This window comes from Mesoplodon mirus, assembly GCF_964341445.2.
Source record: "Mesoplodon mirus genome assembly, chromosome: 14".
Lineage (NCBI taxonomy): Eukaryota > Metazoa > Chordata > Mammalia > Artiodactyla > Ziphiidae > Mesoplodon > Mesoplodon mirus.
Window position 1 is genome coordinate 7,930,410 of NC_138990.1, and position 16,111 is coordinate 7,946,520.

Sequence of the window (16,111 nt, forward strand, 5' to 3'; positions counted from 1 at the left end):
ATCCCACAATATAGCATTTTAAAACAACAAATGTTTATCTCACACAGTCTTTGAGGATCAGGAATGCCGAAGTGGCTTAACTAGATGGTTCTGTCTCAGGGTTTCTCAGGAGTCATGGTCAAGATGTTGGCCAGTGCTGCAGTCATTTAAAGCTTGACTTGGGCCAGAGATCAACTTCCAATATAGTGCACTCATGTGTCTGTTGACAGGAGGGCTTGACTTGTTTTCTGGCTCTTGGTGAAAGGCTTTGTCCCTCTTCTCATGGCACTCTCCATAGGACTTCTTCCCCCAGAAAAAACAATACAGTGAGAGAAGACAGAATCCATAAAGTCTTTTTCTGACTTCTTTTTATAGCTTCACGTTCTGCCATATCTGCAATACCTTATTGTTTACAAATGTTAGTCCTGTTCAACGTGCGAAGGAGTTACACAAAGGGCAAAAGACAAGGTTCCTTGAGACCATCTAGCTAACTGATTTTCCATGCAGTTAAACCCAGATTATTTAACTGTTCTTGGAGGTTCTTCATGCATTACTAAAGGCTTGTTCACAGTTTCAGTTTGTATTAGATCCTACGTTCTACGAACATTATTATACACTAATATCATACTGTAATTTCATTCTGTGAAATCAGAGGCAGCCTAATACAAAGCATACCATGTGGGGTTTAGACTGCACTTTAATATATTTCAGTTAATATGCTTTCAACACTTGGTCCAAAACATTATTGAGACGTTTTGATATTAGAGTCAACTACATATATATATATATATATATATATATATATATATATATATATATATATATATATATATATAAATGAGGTGTGAACAGTAAACACAAAGATTACAAAATGAAGCAAAGTAAGTAACACGAGAGTTATTAAAATGTAATAGGGCCTAGAAGAAAGGCAAATTATGTCCAATAGTAGTATTTGGAAAGGGCTCCATGGTCTAGGTAACATCATATTTTGGAGAATTATGAAAGATAGAGATGGTTAAACAGAAGTCACAATAGCTATAACCCTCCAAATACCAAACATATAAATAACCCATATATTTACAAAGAGAAAGACAAATTTAAAAAAAAAATTTTGAATGATTAAACTTATTTGATTATTCAAGTTTGCCTGGAGCATAAAATAATTTACAATCCATATATCTGCCAATAATTGCATCCAATAATTCTGCACAATGCCAAGACAGAGGAAACAGAAAACACCTAGCTATTGAAGTAGATATCAAAGTTCAAACTTATTGTCAAACTTCATAGACATTGAGGCAGCAGTGATATATGTATCTGGTTGTAGATAAAATATAAAGAATAATAACTTTGAAATCTTTAGTGGTTTCATATTATACTGTAATAAAATGCCTGATTTCATTGGCAAATGTAATTTTACTATTAATCCTTCTACACAACATTTTATATATATATATATATATATATATATATATATATATATATAAATTTTTGAAGTTTATTTATTTTTTATACAGCAGGTTCTTATTAGTTATCATTTTATACATATTAGTGTATATATGTCAATCCCAATCTCCCAATTCATCACACACCACCTTCTCCCCTTGGTGTCCATACGTTTGTTCTCTACACCTGTGTCTCTATTTCTGCCCTGAAAAACAATTCATCTGTACCATTTTTCTAGGTTCCACATATATGTGTTAATATATGATATTTGATTTTCTCTTTCTGAATTACTTCACTCTGTATGATAGTCTCTGGATCCATCCACATCCTTACAAATGGCACAATTTTGTTCCTTTTTATGGCTAAGTAATACTCCATTGTATATATATACCACATCTTCTTTATCCATTCATATCTCGATGGGCATTTAGGTTGCTTCTATGACCTGGCTATTGTAAATAGTGCTGCAATGAACATTAGGATGCATGTGTCTTTTTGAATTACGGTTTTCTCTAGCTATATGCTTAGGATTGCTGGGTCACATGATAATTCTATTTTTAGTTCTTTTTTTGTGTGTGTGGTATGCAGGCCTCTCACTGTTGTGGCCTCTCCCGTTGCGGAGCACAGGCCCCAGATGCACAGGCTCAGTGGCCATGGCTCACGGGCCCAGCCGCTCCATGGCACGTGGGATCTTCCCGGACCGGGGCATGAACCCGCATCCCCGGCATCGGCAGGCAGACTCTCAACCACTGCGCCACCAGGGAAGCCCCCTATTTTTAGTTCTTTAAGGAACTTCCATACTGTTCTCCATAGTGACTGTATCAATTTACATTCCCACCAACAGTGCCAGAGTGTTCCCTTTTCTCCACACCCTCTCCAGCGTTTGTTGTTTGCAGATTTTCTGATGAAGCCATTCTACCTGGTGTGAGGTGATACCTCATTGTAGTTTTGAGTTGCATTTCTCTAATAATTAGTGATGTTGAGCAGCTTTTCATGTGCTTCTTGGCCATCTGTGTGTCTTCTTTGGAGAAATGTCTATTTAGGTCTTCTGTCCATTTTCTGATTGGGTGTTCTTTTTTTAATATTGAGCTGCATGAGCATATATATATATATATATATATATATATATATATATATATAAAATAATTAAATCAAAGCTTAAACCGAATGGAAGTTACAAATTTTATTCATTGTAGCTTCATTTCTTAACGTGACTTATGTCTTTGAATTTTTACAATGCAAAATCATGGAAGACTATTAATTATATTCTGTAAAAGCTGCTTAAAAGTTTAGGAATATATATATGTGTGTATATATATATTCATGTGTGTGTGTGTGTGAGAGGAGATGTGTTTATACATGTATATATATACAAATATACTTATACACACAGCACATATATAAGTGGAGAAAATATCTCTGACTTTAAACAAAATAAATATTTTAAAGATCAAAATAACATAGTAACATAGTGAGTTGAAAAGTGTAAATTACATATGTATTCTAAGATCACCTTATCTATCTTGTTAGCTTATCTTCAACTTTTTTTATGCCTATTCTGGAGTGATTTTCATTAATAGTTCAGTTATTCAATAAATTCTCTCCTATTGCAAAGATTTTCATGATGTTTTCTAGATTTATAAATACATTTTATTAACTAACTCCCACTCTTCTAATTTGGGAGATTTTTTTTTTATATATAACTACCCTTATTTGGCAAAAGTTCTCAGTGAAATTCTTTATCTTCAGAGCAATTGGCACATTTGCACATTTACATTTATGTGATTGTAACTTAATGTTTGTAACCTCTACCAAGTGTCTATGAAGACAAAGGTCCATCTGTAGAGCATCTAGCAAATAGAAAGTACTTGATAATTTTTTTCAAAAACTGAAAATGTAAATGGATGAATACAAATTGTGAAAATTAATGAAAAGCAAAAATATACTTTAAAAGACCATATTTTATGGAATATAAAGTAATGAATATCTAAAAAAAATCACCTGGAATATTTACTTTTGAAATATTCATAGTTTCAATCAATTTTTATAATTGATTTTCTTTTTAATCAGAGAGCAATTTAATATTTTTGCATGCTATGCATTCCATTCTTACTTTATGTAAGGTAAAGATAAGCCCTGTCCTGCCAAATTCACGAGACTGTTACCAGCTGAACTAAGATAGCATATGAAATAAAAGAACATATGAAAGTCCATTGGCAAGTATAAAGTGCTGTGTTAATACCATATAAGGAGGATCCTTGAAAGGAGTCAATAACACTTTTGTTCTTGGGAATCAATAAAAAATCGATGTCATGTAACTATCTTTTTATATTTGGAGAATATAAATCCTTATTCCTGGATTGATACTACCTATCAAAAATAGTTGTTGTTAAGAAAGTTTATAAAATTGTGAAGAACTGTTAAAAAAGAAAATGTTACAAAAATTGCAGTTTGAAACATGAGAGTTAAGATAAATCATATTGATGGCTTCCAGAGAAAACTTTACTTCAGTCAATAAATTTGTGGTCACATTGAAATTTTATAGATTTCCCCATTAAAGTTCTTCATAACTGTTTTATAAAATTTAGCATCCAATTAATATTTAATCATTTCATTTAGTTGTCATGTCCCTTTTGTCTTCCTTAGTCTAGGAGACCTTTTACTTATTTCTTCTTTTTTTTTCTCTTTTATCACATTGACATTTTTATATAAATCAAGCCAGTTGGTTTTTACAAGTCCCTCGGTTTGGATTTGTCTGTTTTCCTCATGATTAGATATAAACTGAATACTTTGGCAGTGATGTTGCATAGGTAATCCTTTCTTCTTCTCAGTGACTTTGTATCAGGACATACATATTGTCTTTTTTGCACATAATAGATAATGTTGGATCGAATTTTTTCATTAAGATAATGGACATCTGCTTTCTTTAATGTGAAGAGAAAAAATATTATCTATGTAATTAATGTGTTCTGTAGAACATTTGTACTGTTTTTTTTTACAATGAGAATATCAACAAGACAACGTGAATCAATGAACACCTCTTATAATTAAAAATAAGCAAACACACACAGCAATAGATGAAACAGGTTAATGCAGGAAAAATTGGAAAGATTGCCTAGGATCTTTCTGTGGAAGAGCTTTGAATCTTACTATAGACATTTGTTCTTTTTTTTTTCTTTTGAAGTGAAAGGATATGTTGAAACATTAGAAATAAATATAATTTACAACTCAGAGGGATATGCATGGATATTGGTAACTGAACATATTAATAAGAATGCTGAGAGTTATTTTAATTTATAGCCAGTTTTAAGATAAGATGACTCCCAAACTCAGAAAATATATATACTTGTTATTCATCCTGTTGTTTTTATAATTGGGTCTCTCCCTTTCAGGTGTTATCTCTTGAAAATATCATTTCCATATGAGATGTGAGTTGAACAAGGGTGCTAAGTTGCCAGGTGACTAAAATCCTCTACATGCTTTGTTTTATAACTATATATCCTCATAGTGTCATATAGAGAATAACTGAATAATAAAAGTGTTGTTATTTGATGCAGATGTTATTGACAACCTCCCATCAGTATTATATGTATTTTCATTTGGTATTTAAAATTTCAGTGAGTCTGTTCTATCCAGTTCTTGGCCAGTGAAAGTCAGGGAATGCATGGGCCAAGTCTATACCTGTGAACATTAGGATATATGATGAATTTTAGAATTTTGTTTGGTTTGGATTTTTAACCATCATTGGGCCATCATTTCATATCACTGCAGTATCTGACCTTGTTTATTTGGTGACCAGGAAATATCTGGTAATTTTCTACTCAGCTGCTGGAGCTGTTATACATTTCAGAAAATGTTTCTGCAAAACATACTCTGTGTGGCAATTGACAATCTTCTTACAGTCCAACACAGTGGACAAATCACAGTAATAGTCACAGGCTGATCTTCCCAGAGGAGTCATTCAACAGGGCCATCTGAAGTCATACTATTTTTAATCTATTTTAAAAATCAAAGATCCCACCATTTCTGAATTTCTTAAGGTCATTCATCTACTTTATGTTTCCTGTGATATATAGCTTAATTTAGCTTGGAGGTGAAAGATGCAGTTAAAACAAAATGAAGAAAAGAACCTTGAGATGCAGAACTTTCAGTTTAAAAGGCTATTAATGACCGTAGAAGATGCAACAATAGCAAAAATGTTTATTTTCATCCCTGCAAGGACTATAGGTTGCTCACAAAGGATTCATGGTAATACAGCTTTCTGGGATTTACATTAATAGTATATCTGTATTTTTTTTTTCTATTTCCAATAAGTATTTTCAGAAAAACTTCTTCAGAGATGGAAATTGACTTTTGTGTGTGTGTGTGTATGTTTGAGTGTCCCCATCTCTAGTTTGTGTAAAAACTATTTAATATTTTTGTTTGTTACAAAAGATATGTAATACTGTGTCCTTTCTGTCAATTTCATATGAATTTCTTCTCCATATTATAAATAAAAATAGGAGAAAAAATCCAGGCTAGAGGGAAAATCACATCTGGCTCTCACATAGTCTTGTGGTGTTTGAAATTTCTCTTCAACATTTCAATCAAGGCCTCCTAAACCACTGTGTCATTATATCCCTTGACACTGCACTCACTACCTTCCAAGACCACGGAGCATATCCCGTTTTTTAACGTTTCGGGATTTGATAGTTTCTGTTTTAATTGAACTGAAACATTTTCCATTTTAACTTGTATACATTAGTCTTGGTACTGTTCTTTGGGACCACATAAAACAGGTCTGAATCCCTTTTCCATATGACTTTTCTCTTTCTAAATCTTTCAAATATTTGATGTTTGCAAGCATGTATCCTGCTGGATCTCCAAATCAAGTCCAATAAAAATTAACACATTCTCCAAAAGTCATTAATTTTTAATTTTCTCATTTTTCTCCTTCATGTATGTTGGGGCATTTAGATTGTATTCTACTCTAGGAAAATTAAGTATAGATAGAGTTGTCATGAGTGGAGGGGAGGAAAGATCATTCTGCTCCCCCTGTTTTTACAAAACATGTATGACCTGTCCCTTTCTCTCATAGGAATCTTTCCAGTTTTCCCCACCATTCATTTATTGGCTTCTTCTCCAAGACGTATTAATACTATCAAAGAGAAATTGCACTGGACTATTTCAATAGTGGAGAGAGATTGAACTTAACTCCACTGAAATAAAAACGCAGGAGAGTTTTTAGGCATTTGGGGTTGGGGTGAGCTAGTGGCAAAATATTTCAGGACGTTAAAGAGGAGATTGTTCAGTGTTCAATGTGATTATGCCATCTGTTTTTGCTAATTAACATTTATCAAAACTAGGCTCCTATCTACTTTCCTATAGACAACTAGTCTATATGATAGTGTTATCATCCTCCATGGTTACATTTCAAAGGGATGCTTCTCAGGTCCTTGAGAAGGTGATTCGGGGTTGTAAAATAGTCAAGAGTCTGTGATAAAATTTACACCTCAAAGGAATAGAGAATTTATATTTAGATGTTAAATGCTTTAAAACAAAGGATGTCATGGTCAGGAAGAAGCTTATCTAAAGTTTAGTCAAGCTGAAGGGAATATCAAGGATGGTTTGGTCTGTACTTACCTTCATTTGTTGTAACTCTGGCTTTTATGGACATCTTTAATATGGCAAAGACATATTATGTTGAGAAAGCACTAGCTGGCTTTCTCTCTATTGCATTTTCCCTGATAGTAAGGAGAGTTCTTAGAAGTCAACCATTTTGTAGTACAGAAAGCCCAACAAATGTGGAGCAATAGTCCTCTGAAAGTTCATATTTCTTTTAGGTGGGTCTAAACATCTTGATTTTATAGAAAGTAGAGGGAAGTTCAATTTGGACTAAAAGTAACACAGTTTTTCTGCAATCTGCCTTACTCAAGATCCTATACTTTGGCAATTATTGGACATCACCTAATAAAGGCAACACCTTGATCTCTTTTGTCTCCCTATGGTTACCCTATGGATACTTTTTTTCTTATTTAGAAGCCAGAGAGTGTGAGAAATAATGATTGTGACCCAAACACATATGAAGTGGAGCAGAAAGAGCAGAAACTCTAGGAATTAAAGACCTGAAGAGAAGCAGATAAAATAGATGAGGTACTTGGAATTGCCAAAGTCTTGGGTAAAACTGCTAGCAAGAGAAAAATGCCCTTCATGGACACAGGACACTGAACAGAGTAGGGTTGTGATGATACAGGAAATGCAATAGATTGACTAAAACTGAGAGAAAAAATAATAGGAGGAAGGAAAACAAAATGCGTTCCCAAAATGTGAGTCAGAGATCCAAATCATACACGCTAGGCCAGCATTATGCTGTAGAAAAATGACAATTTGCAGTATAAACCCATAGTTGACATATAAGCTACAGGGCAAGGAAACCAGAAATTCAAATAGGAGAAAGGGAACTGAATAAGCACTTGACTTTGGTAAAACTTATCTGGCATCCTGTAGAAGAGCACTTCCCACTCCCTTTGTCATGGTATGAACTATTCAACTGGAAGCAGAAAGGAGGAGAGGAGATCTCATTTGGAGTATAGAAACCAACACTGACTCAACACTGGTCATAATCTATAGAGGTGAATAAACTTTTATTTCACTTGATAATTTTTATCTATGAATATAGCCTGAGAAAAGAGTTATACTTTGTTTGCTATGTCCAACTTTATGTTCTAGTTGTAAAATTAGACATAGCAAACAAAGTATAACTCTTTTCTCAGACTATATTCATAGATAAAAATTATCAAGTGAAATATAAGTCCTAATGTAAGCAGCTTTTGTCAGGGAGAGTTCTTTTTAGGAAAGAGCTGTCTGCTGGAGGTCCCTTTGTCTTAACACTAACCTTAAACCAGGCACCCCTTGCTCTATTAATTTCTAGCCCTCCCACACCTTTCAACTCTTTTGATCATCCAATAACTTACCTAATGTGTTGGTTATTTCCATAGATCAAAGTTGTAGAAATGAAGAATAATTAACAGATAACCAGATCTCTTCCCTAGCTTCCCCTTCAGCAATCTCACAAACTGTGTGAACAAGATAGCATCTAAAGAAAAAGCACAAGATGTTGGTAAGTCTACACACAAGCCAGCACACTGTGGGGAATGATGAGGACTCTGAGCACCAACCTCAATGTTTAACTGAGATTGCTTCCCTTTTTCCAGTTAAAAAGCTTTCATGGCCAAACGTAATCTTCAGATGTGATTTTTGGGGGACACTGAGTCCACCATCTCCTCAGATTGCTGGCATTCAGATTAAAAGCAACTTTTCCCTTTACCAACATTTCTGTCTCTCTCATATTGATTTTCAAGCAGCAAGCCACTGGACCTCAGTTTGGTAACACTAAATATTTATTTCTAAATATAAAAATATATGCCTCAGGGCTTCCCTGGTGGCGCAGTGGTTGAGAGTCCACCTGCCAATGCAGGGGACACGGGTTCGTGCCCCAGTCCAGGAAGATCCCACATGCTGTGGAGCGGCTGGGCCCGTGAGCCATGGCCACTGAGCCTGCGTGGCTGGAGCCTGTGCTCCACAACGGGAGAGGCCACAACAGTGAAAGGCCCGCATTCCACAAAAAAAAAAATATATATATATATATATGCCTCAACTTAAAGTAGCTTAGTTAGGGCTGCAAAGAGCCTTAGAAATAATCTATCGAAAACCAATTCACAGAATTGTGTAGTAGTTATACTACAATAAATATGTATTAAAAAATACAATAGCTCACTTTAGAGATGAATAAAATGTCCAGGTAATTTATTTCAATGTCCAAAAGTTCAAATGTATATAAAGTACACAGTAAGTGCTTCAATGCTTATTGACTAAGGTTAACATTTCTCTAATAGACTTTAAGAAAGAAAATCCAAGTTCTATAGTGAATATAAGAAATGCAATGGAAATAGGAGGACATGTCTGTGGGATCTTTGAAAACTAAATTTTCTTCACTTTATATTCATTAAATCACTAAGGTTGAGGTGACCTTTTATTGGAGTGCCTGCTACTTATATGAGAAAGTTCAAAATCAGCATAATGACTGAGCTTGGATAGAAAGTGTTGTGATCATAAAAAAACAAAATTTAAAAACTGGAAATGTAAGTAAAGTAGCAGACTAATACTGGAGATGCACGTCCCAAGTCACTTTAAAATACATTTAAATTATTCAAGTGGCACAACACAATTTTCAATTGAAAGCCATTTGATAATAAGTAACTGACAAGCTACTGTGCTCATAAGATAAGATTTTGCGTAGATCTGTTTATCTTTGGTTACTCTTTTCTGACTCCTTTATATATATATATATATATATATATATATATATATATATATATATATATATATATATATATAATACATTTGAATTAATATTTGAATAATAGAGGCTTGTCTGAATTAACTTACCTTTCAAAGCCATGACATTGGAATGGAAATTATTTATTATGGGAATCTAGCCTTGGATTGATCTTATGTGATAAAATTTAATGGAAATTGCATCAAATTTTGAGTCAGGAAATTCAATGGCATGTTACGGGTACTTCATTTTTTGTTCTGTGAGAACTGAGTGTAGAAACATATTTCCCTCTTAGGGATTTTCTAATAAATAAAATTCATTAATATCTCTATGAATATTTTGTAAAAACTATAAACTGTTACACAAACATTAATTGATCACCCACTCTTTGCAAGATGGAGTCCTCAGAACTAAATATAAAATATTAAATATAATCCTTGCCCTTAAGAAACTTAAGTTTAATTTTAGTGACAGCTATGTAAAATTACAATTGTAATATGATGTGTGATATGATGGAACTTCAAAAAAGGTCACTGAATGAAATTTTAAGGTCATAGAAATTTTGGTAGAAGTGATGATTGCATTTAGGGACAAAATATCTGAAGATACTAGCTAGGTGATAAATGAGAAGAGCATTATGTGAAGAAGGGTAATAAAAGGGAAGGACAGGGCTTCCCTGGTGGTGCAGTGGTTGGGAGTCTACCTGCCAGTGCGGGGGACGCGGGTTCGTGCCCCTGTCCGGGAGGATCCCACGTGCCGTGGAGTGGCTGGGCCCGTGAGCCATGGCCGCTGAGCCTGTGCTCCACAATGAGAGAGGCCCCAACAGTGACAGGCCCGTGTACCGCAAAAAAAAAAAAAAAAAAAAAAAAAGGAAGAACAAGGCAGAGCTGAAAACGAAAGTGAGGTGTCTGTGTCAGTTTAGGAGTTTGAATTTTATTCTGAATGGTTTAAAGCACTGAAATATTTTGAACAAGGTATGATAACCAGATTTATTTTTTTGAAAGTTTGTTCTTGCTGTATTACTGGGAACAGGGAATTTCAGACAGCAAAGATGGTTAGCAAGGAGACTTGTAGGAAATCTTGCAATAATTTAGGGAAGGGATGTTGTTGTATTATTGGTAGGGAAAATGCAGTACAAACATTTTAAGGATGACCAAGACTAGAGAATTATAAGATTTTGAGACTACTCAGATATCAATCTGAGACAGAGGAAGATACCAATAATACATGAGAGTGGACTTTCTCCGATATTGGGGATAATGGAGAAGATAAAAACCTTAAGGGATGGAGGAGGAAATACGTTCCAACAAAGTTGTCGGTGGAATATTCAGGCAGTGGTTTTCAGTAAATAGTGAATCATATACAAATGAGGATGAACTGGGACAGATATATTCATTAGTGAATGATGTCCTCAAAGAGACTTAAATCATAAACAAAGAGTGAATATAGTGAAAGGGCTTCTGAGGGTTTCATGGGAAACAAAAATATTTAGATGCAGGCTGTGGGAAAGTGGTGAAGATCTCAAATATCTATCCTTGGCAGTGGAAATGTACATTGACTAGGGACAAATAAATAATACACTAATCATTGTTGAGATCTCATTTGTCATTGGCATCCACTGTGTAAACTTTTATTTTCTATTTATGTGCTGCCCTCAGAAGGGTCTGTAGCTTGAGCTAGAAAAGACAGTGTGGTTGCACTCTATACTTTTAAACCTGCATTCAACAAATGAGTGAACAGTGTGTTGAGAATCTGGACAAGAAACTCATTGATATGCTGACTATGGACTTTTGCTAAGATAAAAAAAAAAAGAGAGAGAGTTGATTAAAGACTTGGGTAGCTAGGTTGGAAAAAAATGGCACATTAGCAGGATGGAGGTTTGGATGAGTTCAAAGAATATACACAGTAGAACACAGTATTCTTACTGGATTGTTGGATATTTTCATGGGGATATAAGGAGTGACCAAAGGCTGAACAGAGCAGTTCATGAGAGTGAAGATGTAATAGAATTAACATTTCCCCAGTTTAGTCTGTGTAATATCAGTTAGGTGGACTGTTATTAAGTGCTATGAAAAATCAAATGATTAGTAGCCTAAATAATGTTAAATTTATTTTAAATAACCTCTCAGGGATTGTTTGAACTTTCAGTAATTGACATTTTAGTATGAGCTTCCAAAATTATTTGGCTATTATATACATTTTCGCTAAATATGTTATAGTGATAATGGTCCATGTAATTTATTATGAGAAATACTAGAGTAGATAATGTATGTCAGGTACCAGTGTGATGTCTGGAATAATATATACTCAATAATTGCTACTTTTAAAATAAGTAGCATATTTTGATATGACCTTCTTTTACATAATCCTATAGACTCATAAAGGCAATACTAGAAACTGGCTGTTTTCCATATTCCACTAAGTTTTCATTATCTTGTCTGTTACAGAACTTAAAACAGTGCTTCCTATGCAATTCAGCTCTGGTGGGTGAAGTGAAAGTAGAGGGCAGAGATATGTATTAGGAGCAATTTAGGCACTTAAAGGCAGAAGAAAATAACTTACATTTTAAAAAAGGTGTTGAGTGAAACAATAAATGATGTCCAGTTAATGTATAAATGTATACACCAAGGCCACTCTATAAAGGACAAGTACAGCTGACACTCCCAGAGAAGTATCAATAGCACTTACTGGGTTTGCTCAGTGATAGCTTTTTATATATTTTAGAATAAATCTGAAGTAGGTGATACTTCCCCATGTTCCTTCTGTCCTATCTCTCTCAACCTCAAATCACCAAAATAAAATAATATTATCATCAAAACATTCCACTTTTTACCCTTTAATGACTCCTCATGTCAGCCTCACATCTACCACTGATGAAGGATGCTATAAACTAGGGCAATCCTGAGATATCCAGCATTTCTGAAATGAACTTCTCTTTAATCTCCTCACTTCTTAGGATTTCTCTCTCCTATCTTTTCTTTCCACAACACAGAGGGATACTTTAAAAATACACATATTTGTATTTAAAGGGTTTCCATGGTTTTGCTCTACTCTTAGGATTAAGACCCAAACCATTAATATGTTCTATTTAAGCATGACTAGCCTACTACTGAGGCCTCATTCCCATAAATTTCATGTTCCACACAGTCCCTCAGGAAGATGAAAGACAGGAGGTCTTAAGACTCTTAATGCACCAAACTCGTTCATTCCTCATGACCCCTTCACCTGTTGCCTTTTCCAGTTAAGGTTTTCCCTCTCTCTTTCACTCAGTGATCTCCTACTCACTCTTCAGATTTCCACAGAAATTTTACCTCATCATGAATGTATTGTCTAATTTTCTCAGATTAAATTGGGCAATAAATGCTCATAGTCCACCAGAATAATCATTTATAGTTATTATTTCTAAATACACCGAATGAAAATTTTATTTTCTTCTTCTATACCATTGAAATTATTTGAGGACAAGAACCATGTCTTCTTTGAACATTTTTACATCTCCAGTGCCAAAGAAAGTTCACAGTTGTAGCAGTTTCTCAGTAATTTATTCCACAGTGTTTGATGGGTAAATCAATGAATAAATATACTTAACTGAGTAACTCAAGTATTGGAGCTGGTGTTGGTGTCACAAAGAGACTAGTATGTTTGACCTAACCTTTTCCCTTTTAGTTTATCACCACTATTTATTGAAAAGGATAGGAAGAAAATGTCTTGTAAGTCTAAACAGGAGAATGCATACTAGAGTTTATTCAGAAGAAAATCCCTGTCAAGGGTCAAATAAAATATAGATTTAGCAGATTAATTTATGTTACTGGTTTCTAGTTCTCTTCAAGGAGCACCTTTGTGTGGATAGCATAAGTTCATTTAAAATGATGAAGAAGATTCTGCCATGGTCACTTGAGTTGGTCAACCTATCTATCTTCGTGCATTGAATTAAGTTACAAAGCCATTTGAAAATGGAGTAAAAAGAGAGCATTTGCCAATGTGTTAATATCATTGAGAATCAATTATTTTTATAGGACTGTACAAAATACTGGATAATGTGGAATGTTCATGTGTGTATGTGTGTGTGTGTCTGAATGCTAAAATGTGAGGAAGGGTTCTTAAGAAGTAAAACATATACTTAACTTTGCAGAGAGTGAGTTTGTTCAATCATGTCTTTCAAAAATAGAAGGTGAAGATTTTCATTCTTGAATCTGTGTCATCAGGCTTCCAGGTTTGAATAGCTGATAAATGAATTCTTTTTTAGTTTTCTTCATAAAACACATTTGCTATATATGATTTTTATGTCCAGTGTGCCTTGTACATAATTAAAAATAAATTTGCATTCATGGTATAAAATATACTATTTCCTGAAATCATTTATCATTCTTGAGAAATAAATTATAATACTACCAAGTAGCACTTATTAACTGCGACCTTATAAATCCTCACAAGAACTCAATAAATTAGGATTCCTATTATGCCCATTTTATAGATGAGGAAACTGAGACTTAAAGAACTTATGTGACTTGTTTAAGGCTCCACAGCTTAAGTAAGGGAGCAGGGGACTGAACCCAGAAAGTCTGATTTTAAATCATCCCTCCTATAAACTGTAGGAATTGAAGCTCAGACATTTTCCAAACCATTCATACTTTCAGCAAACGTGCATACCTTGGTTATTTTGTGCCAGACACTATGTTAAGCACTAGGAATTTAAACTTCTTCTCATAAGGATTTCATCACAGAATTTAGTAATGTGTGAGAAAGAAGTAATCAAGTAAAGAAGGAAATATGGTTCTTTAAGGCAAAGTAAACAAAACAAACAAGACAAAACATTAGAAAAAGTATGGTATATTGAGGATTGAAAGTAGTTTACTTAAGCTAGGACAAAAATTATAATATTACAATTCAGGAAGTGATGAGTGAGGATGCTACATTTGGTAATACAAGTGTCGAAACCTCAACTGCCTTATACTGCATACAAATGACTTTGGACTTTGCTCTGAGGACAATGGAAGTTTCAACATCCTTTCATTTTCAACCTTCAATTTGAAGAACTACATACTTTTTTTTTTAATTTTAGGAGATCCATTCCTATGCTATCAGTGTAAATCATGTAATGAGAGATTGTTGGCATAAGTTCCTGTGAAATTGTTGAGATTTTTAGTAACTAAAGGCCATGATAGTATTAAAAAATAGAGGTCATTTTTGAGAACCACTAAGGAACTCAGTCAATTAGATTAGAAATTAATGGGTGAGGGTTTTCCTGGGTATGAAAACATCATTTTATTAACTTGCTGGCCTTTATTAAAATATTCAGATTGATGCATATATTTTAGAAATTTTAAATTATAGTTGGAAACTGTCATCTAAAATATTCTTCTAATCAGACAGATATTGTCATTCCATGATCTTGTAAACCATTTGAAAGTTGAAGATAGTTTAGGTGTTGTCTAGCCTTGCCTAGCCTCCCCAAATCCCTGCAGTGTCTCTTGAGGAAGCTTTTTGTTCATAAAAAAAATGACTTTGATTTTTGCAATATTTAGATAAATCTTTGCAGAAACACCTCTAGAGTGATGCTGATAAACTAAGGTTCATATATATTCACCAATTCTGAACCAATCATCTTTTTACAGAAACACACAACGTCATTCAAAGATGTCTGTTTTGCTACCTCTATGTTTCATCAATATCCTGCTATCTCCACAATGGCAGGGAGAGGAATGCAATTACTCTGCTAGCCGTGGCTTGGTTACTGATTTCTTTGGAACTCAATGTTTACTAAAGAAAGCTTCTTTATTTTGCTAGGCATAATACAGCACAAGAGGAGCTCCTATTTCCCTCCAGGAGTTGCAAACTCCAGAAAGTTGAAGTGAACTTATTGTAGAGATTTGACACTTCTCCAATGTTAATATATTTTCAGTCTAATTTCGTTGCACATTAGTATGTGCTTGAAATATCAACCACTCTCTTATTGTGGTTACTAGATTTAGGTTAACTTTGCATTTCTTAGTGTTTGCTAACGAGTGAATGCCTTATATCATGCCAATTTTATTTATTTGGGTTTTATTTGATTTAACTAAACATGACAGCAGCACTTTCGATTAACAGCCTTAGTTTTCTAAGACCCCATGGACAGAGAGAGGCGAACAGCAAAGTTCTCTGATGACATTCAGGATTTAACACTGAACATTTAATTGGAATTTAAACCTTTTTGGTAAAATAATTGTGTGTGTGTGTGTGTGTATGAATGTAAAATTGAACATAAAACTATTGCCAAATATTCCAAGGGCAAAAGTATTTCAAAAACTGATATTAGCTTGTATGTAAATGATGGGAAATATCTTTCAATGATCAATTTATGCATTACTAGAGCATGAAAGCCCTATC